General features: G+C 44.9%; 1 protein-coding gene across 6 annotated transcripts in view; it reads right to left on the bottom strand.

Annotated features, from left to right (window-relative positions):
- Window positions 1-13537, bottom strand: part of GATAD2A (GATA zinc finger domain containing 2A) — a 66715-nt gene that overhangs the window by 28456 nt on the left and 24722 nt on the right. For all 6 annotated transcript variants that reach the window (XM_075776689.1, XM_075776694.1, XM_075776695.1 and 3 more), the window contains exon 2: window positions 5453-5527. The gene's annotated coding sequence lies outside the window, so the exon portion shown is untranslated. The remainder of the gene's footprint in view (window positions 1-5452; window positions 5528-13537) is intronic.

Genomic DNA, 13537 nt, shown 5'->3' with positions numbered 1-13537 from the left:
ACAGGCCATTACATTGGTCATCCTGAAGTCTTGTCAAAAACTCCTCCAAGCAGCTCCGTCGCCCTCTGAGCACACCGACAACAGGAAAAACCCCAAACCTCCTGAGTTCACAACCTTGCCTGGTAAACATCACATACGCTTGTGATGCTTTCCATTAGAAAAAGGGTCAGAAGAGCTCTCTTGCTGTCTTCCAAACCCTTCCTCTCTTCAAAGAGCAGAGCAGCAAGACCAAGATGACAAACCTGGTTTAACTCTGCCAATGTCTTTTCCAGCACGGACGTATAGGACACCGTGACACACAACCTAGCCCCTTGCAAAGGGCTGGGGATGCTGCAGCACCCACCTGCTTGCTTGCTTTTGCCATTGCAGGGATAAGTTACAGAAGAGGAAAAACCTCACAAAGTTCCAGTTTAAAACTTGGGAAATGAATTGCTTTGTGCCGATTTTTCCAGATGTGCGGTCCAGCCCGGAATAAAGCTGAGCAGCTGCAGAAGCCATGCCTGGCTAACCCAGCTGCTGCCCAACCAGGGCATGAACGAGCAACCAAGACAGCAGCCGAAACAGGTTTGATGCACAAGCACACAGAGAACACCGACACGGTATGTGAAGACAAAACCACAATTAAAAAAAAAAAAGCACACTTTGCTTGCTGTTTGTAATGTACACTTCCACTTTTCCCCACATCACATTCAGAGTTATCCGTATTGCCTCCTCTCCTGTTCATGATTTATAACTTCCTCGTACAAACTCCAAGTAATTCCTTCACAGAGTAGTTGTTCTGCTTTTCACTGTTTAGTACAACTTGGTAGTTTGAAGTTAAAAGGACTGAGGCTAAAATTATATCCCGACGCTTTGCTGGAGTCATCACCGGCAGCAGATACAGCTTCGGCACAGACCATCTGCAGCCAGGCTTGAATCCCGCTGCAGCCGCACACTAACCCATCCAGCTATGCGATACTCGCTCTTTTTGGTAGCCAAAAGCAAAGATCAACAACCCTCTTCCCCAGCACAATCTGGAAACTTTCACAGCAAAAGAGGAGGGGGGGGGGGGGGGGGGGGGGGGGGGAAAGGACAAACCAAAACAAGACAGACAAAGTTGCAGAGGAGGAAACAGGGAGGTTAAGACGCGTTCGATGCCCCTCAGTGAATATTTTCTAAAGGTAGTTGATCAAAAACTTACTGACTCTGAACACTCGCGCCCTGCGCAGACCTGATGTGCACACGGACAGGCCTCCTGCCAGTGCAGCCCACGCAGGCACCGTGGATCATCCACACACCCTCCCCGCGATGCCTAGAAATTCATTTCTCATAGCAGGATGTGAAAAGTTTCAATGACAAGTCACTGTTTCGACCGAGCTTAATTTCTTGTTATGCCATAAGTGGGTTATTTTCCTACAGACTCATTGATCACGAAGGCAGAAGTGAGATATCCTGGAAAAAGTCATCAAAATTTTTATGTGTTTCTGTGCATGTGTATTCATGTGCATACACATACACACATGGAGAAGTTCATGACCTTGTCACATAGATATTTAGAAAAATAAAGTTTAGAAAGCCAAAGTAAGAACCACTTTTTGGGTTTTTTTTAAAGACTAAATTAATGCAACAGTAAGAGGGCAAGAATACTGGTTATTTTGCAGGTTGGGGAAAAAAAATAAATCACCCTGCATCTGAATTCAACTGGACAACCAAAAATCCATCCTTTCCCCGACGAAGGCAACAAAAAGCACGAGAGCAACCAGAAGTAGGTTGATCATTTTGCTCCCTCAGCCATTCTTTCCATCCCATGAGTCCTAAAAAAAGAAGAAGAACTGCGAGTGCCGAAGCCCCCTTCAGCAGAAGGGACGAGAGGAGGGTCCCAGCTCCGCAGCCCACTCCCTGCTCCCGGGCTGGCGGAGCACTGCAGCCCACCAAGGGTTAAGCCCTGCCATTTTGGTGCCATTCACTGATATGTCCATTAAGGGTGTTACATAACAAAATGGCAGCCCTTAACCCTTCCCTCGCCGGGCTCCCACGCTGCTCGGCTGCATGTGCTCACACCAGCCGGCCACCGCAGCACCTCCCGCCTGCGCAGTCCTGCCTCTCTTTTTCACTGATGTTATTATTATGATTTTTCCCTCTTCATTAAGCATTCAAGGGGAAAGAAAAATAAGCGAGCTTGCTTAGGACTGTTAAGTACTTGCAATTAAAAGGAGAGGGAGCCCGCAAAAGTTTCCTCTGTGCCATGGGTGTCGGGCGTCTGGAGGCAGAGAAGTTCTCCACTGGCCAGGGGACAGCTTCAGAGCGGGAAAGCATCACTTTGGGGATACCAGCCCAACGAATCGCCGAAGGAGAACAGCCAAAATGTGGGGTACCGGAATCCTACACTGTCCTGAGAGCGGCCACAACATCTCCACGGCTGCTCCCAGTGCCTGGCTTCAGAGCGGAGCACCTGCAGCAGCTCCTCCTGCACCTCGAGCCTCGCAGAAGCCGCTTTTATTTCCATCCGAGTGACCAGGCACTAAGACACATGCCGTGCCCACGTTGCAACTGCTCGCAGTCATTATAGTGCAGTAGGAAGCAATTCAGCCTGGGTTTGACTAAATATTTACTGAAATGAACAGACAAACATTTGTAGAAAGGCACTGAAGTGGAGCTCGGAGCACCACAAACATGAAGTTCTGTATCTGGTCAGAAAAGGGACTTTAGTAGCTGAAGTCCCACTGCAGTAGGAGTCACCCTTCTGCTTTCCATGCTATTTGTGTCGACTCACCTTAAAAAAAACAAAATAATCGCTATTATGGCTGAGTGTGGCTCCATTTATTAAAGAAGTCCGGAGTCTAACCACTAAGCGCTCTGTATGACAAAGAGAGAAGCACTCGTGATTCTTAACAGAAAGCTCAATGTGCCACAAAGATTATATTCAACGTGTAGCTGTGTAAATGGAAAAATAGCTGTTGCCAGTAGAAATCAATCCAGTCATCTGCTACAATTTTGTAAGAACTTCAGAGAAGTGTTTGCTATCAAGGTAATCTTAAAAGAAATATAATAAAACAACTAAAAAACTGCATAAATGTATTAGGTTTTGCTCCTAAATACCTTTCACTAGCACTGCTATTCTTTAGTCAGAGTATTCAGCCTAAAAAAAAAAAAAAAACCCAACACAACCCTCACTTCTCAGTCCTGCCACAACGACACAGATTCCCGCGTTGGCTCTGCAAAGCGGTGCCAGTTTTTCGCAGGCTCTGGGATTGTGATTGAAAGCTGTAGTTTTCAGGAACGAACCGCACAGTTCAGTACGGAGTTGGTTCATTGTCACCCCTGAGCTTGCCGGGGGAATTCAACAACCACCCTCACACGAGGCAGCCAAAGAAGAATGAAATCAAAGTCGTTTTGTTGAAAGGCACCAGCTATTGTCAGAAGCGCACGGTCTGACTCCACCTCGGACTCTGCTTTTCTTCAAGATGCGGATTCTTTACGCACATCGATCCTCACGGATATTAACTAATCATTAAAAACTGTTTACCCAGTGTTTATTTTGACTCAAAAATAAAACCTTCCACTTAAAGGACTACAACTTGATTTAAACTTTTATTTGATGGGAACAGATTTAAATATTAAGTAATGGCACGGTAGATTGCAATCAGATCCTCTCCCCTTCTTCCACCCCCCTCCCCATTTAATGTATGCTTCTTATTAGAGGAGGGATCTAAGTTGGTTCATTTATTTTAATGCAAGAGCAGCAAAATTAGCATCTTTAAATACTCAGTCACAACAACAATCAGCCTTTCCAGCACCACATGCTGTGCATATTCTAATACGGGCAATTCCTTGGGTTTTCTGCATTTTAAAAACTGAGGAGAAGGGAGGCTCTCTGTGCACACAGACCATCCAAACTGGCTTCAGCATCACTCCTCTCCGAGAAGTGCCGTGCTCTGGATTCACGTTCAACCCAATATAAATTATTTAACACAGCTTCAGTACGATCAGAGAGGGAACTGGTGTAAGTGGATACAAAGGACAAGGTACCAAAAGAAAGATCTAAACAACTAAGGAATTTTCTTATTTACCAATCAATATTCTAATTCTTTTGAAGAGAACTTTAAGATTGTATTAATTCTAAGGTCCGCTGCTTTGGGTTTAAAGAGGTGTTTTTAGAGGGCACTACTTACAGCTACTACACGAGGGATTTGTTTGACCTGAATTCTCCCCCAAGTTTTATGGATCTATTTTTGTCTAGAAACTACTGGCCAGGAAGTCTGCTAATGACTATGTCTGGGCTTTGTATTACCAAAAAAATCGCAGCGATTCCTCAGTGCAGGATAGCTGTTAAACACCGGTTTCGATTATGGTTCAAAACACAGTATTTGGCTAACAAATTGAATTGGCAAAATAAGATAGTATTTATGCATGCTGCTCTACAACTGGACAGAGCTATGTTTTTCAGGTGTTTTATGGTGGTAACTCACTGAACAAGAGAGCAGATTAAGACATTTCCATGACTATAGTCTAAGTGTGATACTCTCTGCTACTCTCACTGTTACTCCTACTCCCTCACCTCTGATGCCTTTAAGAAGGGTGTTTTTAAAGGCCATTTAGCCTTTTGGTCTCATGAAAGACGGTACTGCTTTGCAAGATTTGGGAACTTATGTACATACTAAATAGACAAAAAAATCAGTGGTGCTCACGGCTTGCACAATGCTAGAGTTCTGAAGTTTGACTCTGGTAAAACATAGTAAATCAAATGAGTAAATCTATGAGCAGAGACATCAACACCAGGAAAAATGAGATTGGAAAAGACCAGAAATGCTTAACATTGATCACCGGAGCCTTGGCAGTACATATTTTGGAGAAAAAACATTGGATAAATCCTTAAATTGCTATTTATAAAATGCTTCATTTGAGAATACAGTGAGACAGGTGAGCACCATCACATACAGGACAGCTCATCAAGAGAGCTTTGGTTTAGCTACACCACCAGAGTTACAAGATATCCGCAGAAATTTCATTTCCATTCACAATTTTTCTTCAGGGGGTTGCAAAAATGATCAAAATATACAGAAAGTCTCCAGGGAGGAATTCCTGTGTGCTTGTTTTTGCTTTTCCGCTTGTTCAAGACTGACAATATTGTGCAGCTGCTATGAATGCCCAGTTAAAAGGAAGTGAAACTTCTTTGTCCCTCAGTAAGCTAGGGAGATTTACCTAGTTCTGAATGTGGATTAAGTGCTAAGTGAAAGGCCACTTTTGGTCAAGGCACAGGAACCGAATCCTGATCCGAGTTTAACCTCAGAGCTCCTCTACAGCTCTCCCTCATCCTCCTGGACAATGCAGGAGCTGAGATGCAAAAAAAACCAAAAAAAACAACCCGGCAAGACAATTCCACCCTCCCAACCCATCTCCCCATTGTCAGCACTGAAGAGGGGGCCTCTATGCAATATTAGAGTCTCGTCCTCCATCTACTCACAACTCCTACCTGTCAGTGAAGTTCATGGGTTCCAGGTGGGATCCTGACCAGGCCGAGTGGCTGAAAGTGACTGCAACGAGGATCCTGTGGGAAGAGACGAGTCCGTTAATATACGAGTAGTTCATAGTACACCTGTAGTATATTTGACGACATGCCCACCGCCTTCACCCGAAACATGTTTGCTGATGAGACAGTCATCCTTGAACATAGGTACCCGTGTAAAAAGATGAAAGACCATATCTTATTATTTTAACCGGAAAGGAATTGCAAATCAGCCTTGTGTTTAAATGCTTCTGGATTAAAAACAAAAGCATACACAAAAATTTTTTAAAGTTACTGATTTTCTTACTCTGTATTTCTTTAGTCTTTGCTTCTTACATCACCACTCTAAGAGGAAACAAACTCCTTCATGCTATCTCTGGTTTGACCCAAACACCCACCAGAACCAATATTCCCATTTCTAACTGACACTTTCCCTCAAGGAGTTAGAAACCTATGAGATCTTCATTTATCCTAACAGCTGGTACCACAGGAGCTTGCTCCGGGCACATCAAAGCAGTCGCTGTGCCCCCTCCCCATTTTACTTCTTGCACGAAAGCAGTACGGGTCCACGCGTGCATGCAGGAGACCACCACTTGAAGACACATCTTCAGAAAGAAACTCACTCAATCCTTCCCAAACTGATAGTGACACTAAAGAGGCATGCTGCTTTAAAGACAAACACCAAAAAATAAAGTCTTGTTTCATAAAGGTTTTCAGCTCCTTTCAGCTTTTAATTTGTCCAACAAGCCAGCAGGCCTCTGGACAAGCATTTTAATAGCTAGCAAGAAGCAGCAAACAAGGCAGTATTTATCCAATACTACCTATGTGAAGGTAGTATTACTTAAGTGGCAAGAACACCGAGAGATGCAAACAAAGAGAGTCGTCTTTGGAAGTGACACCACGATCACATACGTGCTCACACACAGGCTCAATTCAGCAATTTGGTGACAATTTGGTATTTTCACTTAAAGGACATCAGAGCAAGTTTTAATGCCAAGCTAGACGCACTGGCTAAATACTGTTGGAGGTTTTGGTAGGGTACCACCACCGCCCACACCCCATAACACGGGTGATGTCCCCCTGCTCCTGGTCCCGCTTGAGACCACATCACCATTCCCTGCAGAAGCTTCCATGAAGTTGCCTGTAAAGCAGAGAAAGGAGGGGGAAAAGACTTCTTAGAGAAGTTTTTGTCCTGTAGGACAGCATATAAAAATAATTCTAAAAGAACACACTTGTGTGTTTATCTGCTTCTCACTCCAGAAAAAGTTCTGCTGGCCGATGCTTGCTTATGCTTTACAAAAATCCTTTTATGAGCCTGTACATACAGTGTATGATATCCAAACCTTCCTTCTCCCTCTCTATGAAAACACTGAGGGAAGAAACCCACAGCCAGTGTACACTGGTCAGTTAGAAAAATCAACTAGTTTGGCCATACTACTGGCTCAGCAGTTACCTGCACCAGCAGCACAAGCCGAGTCAAACGCCTCTCTTATCACAGCCTGCTTTTACCCAGCAAAAAGCAAATAATGAGTCGACGGCCGCAATTTTAGCGGCGGGTCTCGCAGAGGGCTGTGCGTGCTGACACACGGCCGGTGTCAGCTCTCAGGGCAGACGGCAGCGGCGCGGGGCTGTAGGTGGAGCACAGTAATTGATGCACACTGGCTGCCAAGACGACTCCTTGGAAGCTCGGCCTCTTATTTCTGCTAAGCCACCAAGAACTGAGTCATTTCCCTCCTCAAAAAGTTGCAGAGCTATTTTCTTTTGTCCAGAAGGCAGGACAACAGCTCAACGACTTCTGGTGCTCTTCTCTGGATAGGGGAAAAGGGCTGTAAAGGGTCACCCCTCTGACACCCACCTGACGATCAAGCGGTCCCCCCCCCCTTGACCAAACTCCAGCAAGTTTGTCCCAAAAGCTGGGAGATTGTGCCTGGTACATCTTCTCTGTTTTACTATTTTAAGCACCCCAAAAGGTTCCAACAGGTTAAGCAAATTGCTACAAAAGTACAGATATAGAAACTTAATGAATGGATATGCAACTGTATTCTGGTCCCTGATTAGCTATCTAGAGGGCAGGTCTTCCTAATTATAGCTCATCCTATTAGTCCAATGCTTTTCTAATTAGAAGCCCATTGAAAACCATCGCAGTAGCTACTTCAGGGCCTTCAACAGCGCTCTGAAACCCAACAGACACGGCAGTACTTCCATGCTGCTCCTCACACGCATCTGGCCTGGACACGAACAAACACTTCTTCATTGCCGAAGATGACAAAAAGCAATACACACAACACACACCGCGTACCGGGCAGTGACAAGCGCTACGGCACAACCGCAGTTATTGGTAGTTACAACACTATTGCAGCGAGCAGGAAGCTACAAGTTGTAACAGTGCTGGGGGGGAGGGGGGGAAGGGGGAATTAAGGAAAAAAAAAAAGTAATTATTCTGCCTGGTAGAAATAATTGGTGATCAGGACTGGTAAAGGTCACAGTGGGAGGGGAGGATCCTCTGGGCACCGGCTCCTCACCGGGAGGACAGCACACAAGGCATCCTCAGCACAGAGGGAGCCTGCGCTTTGCAAAGCTTTCCCTGACAAAGAGGAATACGGTTAAAGGAATGGGTTCGGCAGCGAGCTCATGTCAGTGTTCTCCCTGTTTTGGAGGGGTTCAGCAGAGATTGTTCCTTCCAATGCGCTCTGGACGTGGGAAGCCTAAGCTACCGAATCGTATTTCTGAGGCTCCGTCCAGCCTCCATTTTTAATGAACTGTAGCATTAAACTCCCATAGTGCTCGTGTCATGGGACTAAAATAGTTTTCATCTTGCGAGGACACCAGAAGAGCAGTTTAACCGCTTCAGTGCCATGGGACGCTGGCGTCACGGGGCCAGGGCCACCTCTCGCGCTGACCCACATTCAGCACGTGGAAGTTTCCACTGAAACCCAACAGACCGCAGGCAACGAGCTGCCCGGGGAGGCAGCAAGCGCCACGGCCCCGGATCCCGCTCCAGATCCCACGCTCCGTCCCGCTGCCGCTGGCTCCATCCGCAGCTTAGCCTCATCCTGCACCTCCGAGATGGGAAGTTCGTTTTTGCCGCACACACCACTAGGGCAAAAAGGTTAAATAACCTTTAAAAATATTTTTGAAGGATTAATTTTTAAAGCATATGTTCAGGGAAACTCCTAGGAAGCAAGTAAACAGTTAATACTCAGAAGTGAAACTCTGTCCAAGCAGCAGCTCTAAGTTTTGACAGCATTTCCATCCGAAGAAGTCACTGCAGAAGAAGCAGAGTGCGTGGCTGGATGCCCGAGCCGCAGGTACGGTGTGCTGTGGTGCACGATGGGGCTCTGCCAGCACCTGGGGATGCCACACACTACCGGTCCTGTATCAGCTCCTCCACCGTTCAGGAAAATGGAGTCTTTAGTACCTACTACTCTGCAATTTCTTGCAAAGGTTGGATGCTTCCTTTAAAAAAGAATCGTGACTCTCCTTCTGATATAGCAACTTTTTAAGACCTTAATGTTCAAGAAATTAAACAGACATTGGACCGAGGGGTATGTCTTGCTAACTCTCCAGAACAGAAATCACATCTATTTGCTCGGAGCCTACTTTGTCACTCATAGCATCTTTTTTCTCTATGAAATGATGATGAACGTTGGTAGATCAGAATACTAGGGACCACATCTTTAGCGACTTTACTGAATCTCATCAACACTATCTAGAAAAAATAGGATCCAGTAAAATTCAAGAGAGATTTAGCCTGCAGAACAGGGTTTTAAAAACATCACATTTTCAGAATAAGACAGGCTACAGATTCTATAAGAAGATTAAGGCATGGAAACTATGACACAGGTACCAGAGTTTAGCATTACAGCTGTACATACCTCCTCAAACAACTGAGATAAGAAAACTTCTGCACTTTTTGGAAGGCTGAGTGAACTGGTCAGCAGAAAAAAGGAGTCACATTTCAATTTAAATATTGACAGACAAGGGGCTAGCTTCTGTCTCATGTGCTCAGGCTTTACTTCCATAAACATTTTTGAATACAAGAGTAAAGTCTTCAAAGTCTTTATTGGTCTAGAAGGAGAACTCAAAGTATCAAGTCGGGGTTTTTAAGCACCGAAATATCAGTTGAAAGCACTTCTGTATGCTCCAAAAGCGGAGATTTCTCCCTCTACACATCTGAACAGAATTCTAGGAAGAGCTATCAGATAGAAATAATAGCCATAGTGCACGCTTCCGTACAGTGTAAGGAACCACCATGGAGTGGAAAAGCACTTCTCTGTCTGATCCATTCTGTGCCTGGCATGCGTTGGTATTTCTCCAACTATTCAAGTACTGCTTTTGAACTTCTGTGTGCCTAAAGATTCGGGGGAAAGCTCCTAAACACCCTGCATACCCACTCTTCAGCTTTAGCCTCTCTACAGTGAAGTGCCACCTCGCAGGAAGAAAAAAGCAGCTCCTTTCCGATGCTCATTAATACCACCGCCACCATTTATTGTGTACAAGTCAGATTGCAAATAAAACCTGTTACAAATTAAGAGTCTCTCCCACTCACTCCTGAATTCCTGTGCCAGAGATAAACCATACGACTCCCCTCCCGAGCCATCGATAGCATTTATAATTAATTACACCCTTCAGATCAATGCCTGCGTTTGCGGGGCAGGGAAACCAGGGGCTGCAGCAACCCTTTGGTTAAGCCGGTCCGTAGACGGGGATCACACGCCGCGCCAGCCGGTGAGGGCATCGGTTGAGACAGTGGCAGAAAGTCAGATATAGAAGAACTACTTACTGGTAACAGCTGTTCTTTAAGCATGTCACCCCAGCGCATCCTTCTTTTGGAGACCGCTTATTTTCCAGCGTTTATTCTCTACTGGATACCAAGGGCTGCCAAATCCTATGCAAATGCACTCAGGCCTTCGAGAAGAAACCCTGCCTTTACTTCTGGATCTGGGAGAGTGTGATCTACTAATTACGCTAGCTGCACTGCACTCCATACAGATCTTGACATTAATTTAGCAGAACCTGAGTTCAGCTTTACTCTCCCCTCTCAAACCCTGCCACTCACATACACCACCATGCAGGGAAACAGGCAATCTCGGAGTAAGTTTTCTCCAGAATACCCAGGCTGAACCTTCTGAAAAACACTGGTATAATCTAATCTCTTGCAATCAAAACTTACTGTTTTGAGACCAAAGTGCAAGCGTATTTGACTTCTCTCCTTTCTTAGTCTGGAATATCTCAGTGGTAATTACGTTACCAAGCTCCTTCCTCCCTCCCCAAACAAGCCCCACAATCTACCTGTGCTTTTACTGAGATTAGCCAGAATTCAGCCAAGTGTGGAAACCTGGAAGATGCAAAGATAAAGAGGTTCCAATAATGCAGTTTAGAAAGAAAAATCAACACTAACTGCATTTTTTTTTTTTCTTTCTTCTAGGAAGCCTTGCTATTCAAGACCTTGCAAATCTGGCTTTCTGTAACCAGAGCCTGGAGTACCCAATTACTGCTGTCCTGGTCAGCAGTTCACAATGCTGAAGCGCCCACAGCAAATGCAACAGAGTTTACAGATGCCACGTGGAAAATGCAACACTGGCCAGTCCTGCGCGGAGTCCCAAGTCAGCACAAAATGGAGTGCATTTCTTTGCAGGTCGATTCAGAAGATCAGGCAGGCTCAAAATACCCAGATCACGATTTGGTTGGCTACTCATGAATAGAAACACCCATGATTGTCTAGGGTTGCACCACTACGGGCTCTAGCAGACACAAGCATGCAGCTTGCTTTTCACTCATAATACAATTTATGTCTTCAAATGGGGGCGGAGAGGGGGGCAGGTTCCCCAGCAAATCTCTGAAAAAACAGTTATTCCTCAAGAAGTCCCCAGGAAACCACTCCAAGACACTTCAGCTTCGTAAAAGTAAGAGCAGTATGTTATAAAATAAGCTACAGAAGCTGATTATTTCTAGATAAGGTTACCCTTAGAGCAACCCTTTGGGTAGACCAGTTTTCTTTTGCTTTGGTTTTCAGAGCCGTATTCCCTTGTACGGAAGCATCTAAGCAACGTCACATTCTCACCCAAAGGAACAAAGAGGTATGATCAGGAATTAGGGAAGTCCATGAGTGAAACAGAGAGAAAAAAAAAAATAGTAGTTTTGTGTTACTAATTTTACAATTAATAGTTTAAACTGTGGAACGGGAGTTAAGTCTGGGAAAGGATGAATCCACCAAGTAAGAGGCTGCATTGGAGCCAGGTCCAAACAGTTTTATACGTCTGTTTCACATCTATGCCAGTTAATCTTTGTAATTACTGTATGGGTAGACCTGATGCATTAAATCAAAATCTTTGCAAGAGGCTGACTTGCAGGAACAACAAAAAACACCCTGCATGTCAGAGACAGCAGCCAAGCAGCAGCCGTGAACAAAGCAGTGCCCGTTTCATGAAGAGGAACTATAATATCTACTGTTAAGCAAACGGAGAGAACACCAAGAGCTAAAAATAGACAACAGGGTTTTGGTTTGGGGGTTCTTTGTTTTATACATAGCAGAGTTTGAACTATTTTTCGGTTACTCTGTATTTATGGCCAACTGTGTTGATCCTCACCCAAGGCCAAGATCTACTGGGTGAGCACGACGGGCTCCTGTCACCAAAATATTCGTCATCCAGATCGATCCAGACCAACAACGCCAGCTCTGCAACGCTGACGCTGCAGGACAGACACGCTCTATGTTTCCTTCACGATGACCGAGCCTGCCCAGCTATCCTCCATCCACCGAGTAGCTGCAACGAACTGGTTTTAATCAAAGTGCAATCTAATCACCTAATGGTGCCAGTCTCTGTGGATTGTTTTATAAACACATTTTTCAAGAACTGGAATTACTATCTTCTGTTTTCAGATGTAGAATACATTTTTGACAGAGGAAGGGGGTGTCTCTTTTCTATGCAAAGCAGCATTATGAAATGCATTTGCAGAACTGTTTGGCAGAATATTAAACAGGGGAAGAGGGATGCGTGCATGAATTTATCACCTCTTTCACCAAGTGCCCAACAAGCCCAAGGAAGGTGACTGGAAAGCTCTGGATCTCTCATTAGGAGAGATGGAGACTGAGATGAGTGGCAATATTCTTTTTTCTTTTTCTTCTTTTTTTTTTTTTCTTTTTCTTAAAAAGCAGGTGGCAAATTGTTATTTCTAGCTCTGGTGGCAAAATCTGTTCTACTTTCATTATCGAGTAAGATGTGCTTTTTGTGTGCATCACGTTTGTTCCAGCATGCCAGATTTGGGGGCTCGCTTTCACCTGCTTCACCGACACTCACTGCTGCAACGACGCTTTGCTGCGCTCTGCGGGCAGGTTGTGCTCACCAAGTGCTTTAACTGGGCAACCTGACATCAACTGAAATATAACTTGATTCCTCCTGAATAATTTGGTTTGTGCCTACCTGGCTTCAGCATCAGCTACTGGAAACACAGCAGTAACCCTTTTTTTTTTAAAAAAAATTTTTTTTGAGGGAGCTCAAGATACCATCCTCCACTAATGACACGTTCTTAATCTCAGTTGTAGGAGTACGTTAATAACCCATAAGCCAATAATTTTGTAGCAGCAATTTTAGTTTCCCCAACTATATTATTTAAAAACCTAACCGAGGGTGTGTGTAGAGAATGACACCGTTCAGAAATCCAAATAAGGGAATGAAATGGCAGCTTGGCAGGGACCCAGCGGCCACACCTATTTACAGGGGAAGCCGAGCACAGCCACCATCATTAATTAATTCAGAAGCCTCGGCACACAAAACTTGATCTGGATGCACGCTGCATCCCCCACCTGAGATCAAAAGGGAGCACTACGCGCCGAACATCACAGGCCATGCTCACACGCAGCCATGTCTGTATTAAAACCAAGGAAGGCTGTGGGGCTGATGTTTAGCCCCCGGTCCTGCAGTTAAGGAGGGAAAAGGAAACAAAAGTTGTCATTATCATCCATGGGATCAAAGGGGATTTTTTGATCTTGAGCAAGCCTAACCACTGGTAACAAACCTGTAAGGGTCCCTCGACCCAGAGCAAGCAGAA

This window comes from Balearica regulorum, chromosome 26 (genome assembly GCF_011004875.1).
Source record: "Balearica regulorum gibbericeps isolate bBalReg1 chromosome 26, bBalReg1.pri, whole genome shotgun sequence".
NCBI lineage: Eukaryota > Metazoa > Chordata > Aves > Gruiformes > Gruidae > Balearica > Balearica regulorum.
The sequence above is the reverse complement of the archived record's forward strand: the minus strand, read 5'-3'. Positions and strand labels throughout refer to the sequence as shown.